Here is a 948-nt window from a genome sequence, read left to right on the forward strand (position 1 = left end):
ATGTACACCACACCAGGGCCTGTGCTGCTGGCTGAGGCCATGTACACCACAACAGGGCCTGTGGCTCTGGCTGAGGCCATGTACACCACACCAGGGCCTGTGCTGCTGGTCAAAGGCTACAATGAGTCCTTTGGTTAGGGTATTAGGCAAGCATGCAGTTACCATTAACACTGTAGTTAAATTGGAGGCTTGTGTTTGTAATTGCGAGTACTGGCCACCTCACCACTTGATTCCAAAAATTGACGCTTTGTGCTGGAGCCAGCAGCTTACGGCCATACCGCCTTGAGTACGCCCGATCTCGTCTGATCTCGGAAGCTAAGCAAGGTTGGGCTTGGTTAGTGCTTGGATGTGAGACAGCCTGGGAATACCAGGTGCTGTAAGCAATTGCTTTTCATGTAACTGAGCTGGTTTTGATCCAGAGAAGGAGGGTGTTGAAAGAACAAAAGCAGTTGTCCATTAATGAGGCCACATTAACGACATTCCTTTTGGCTGTTTTCAGCAATGTCTTGTGCTGCCGGGAGAGGCCATCCGCTCCACACCGAGGCCTATTCTGCTAACATAGGTCATCTAAATTACACCAGGGCCTGTGGCCTGTGCTGAAGCCGTTTACATTACACCAGGGCCTGTGCTTCTGGTTGTGGACCTGTGCAGCCAGCTTAGGCCACCTACACCACACCAGGGCCTGTGGCTCTGGCTCAGGCCATGGACACCACACCAAGACCTGTGCTGCTGGCTGAGGCTATGGACACCACACCAGGGCATTTGGCTCTGGCTGAGGCCATGAACACCACACCAGGGCCTGTGGCTCTGGCTGAGGCAAACTACACCACACCAGGGCCTTTGTCTCTGGCTGAGGCCATGTACACCACACAGGGCCTGTGCTGCTGGGTGAGGCAACGTACACCACACCAGGGCATTTGGTTCTGGCTGAGGCCACCTACACCACAC

General features: G+C 54.1%; 1 pseudogene; it reads left to right on the forward strand.

The window, feature by feature from the left end:
* Nucleotides 1–264: 264 nt before the first annotated feature.
* On the forward strand, nucleotides 265–383 carry LOC134629909 (5S ribosomal RNA; annotated as a pseudogene).
* Nucleotides 384–948: the final 565 nt, after the last annotated feature.

This window comes from Pelmatolapia mariae, linkage group LG6 (assembly GCF_036321145.2).
Source record: "Pelmatolapia mariae isolate MD_Pm_ZW linkage group LG6, Pm_UMD_F_2, whole genome shotgun sequence".
NCBI lineage: Eukaryota > Metazoa > Chordata > Actinopteri > Cichliformes > Cichlidae > Pelmatolapia > Pelmatolapia mariae.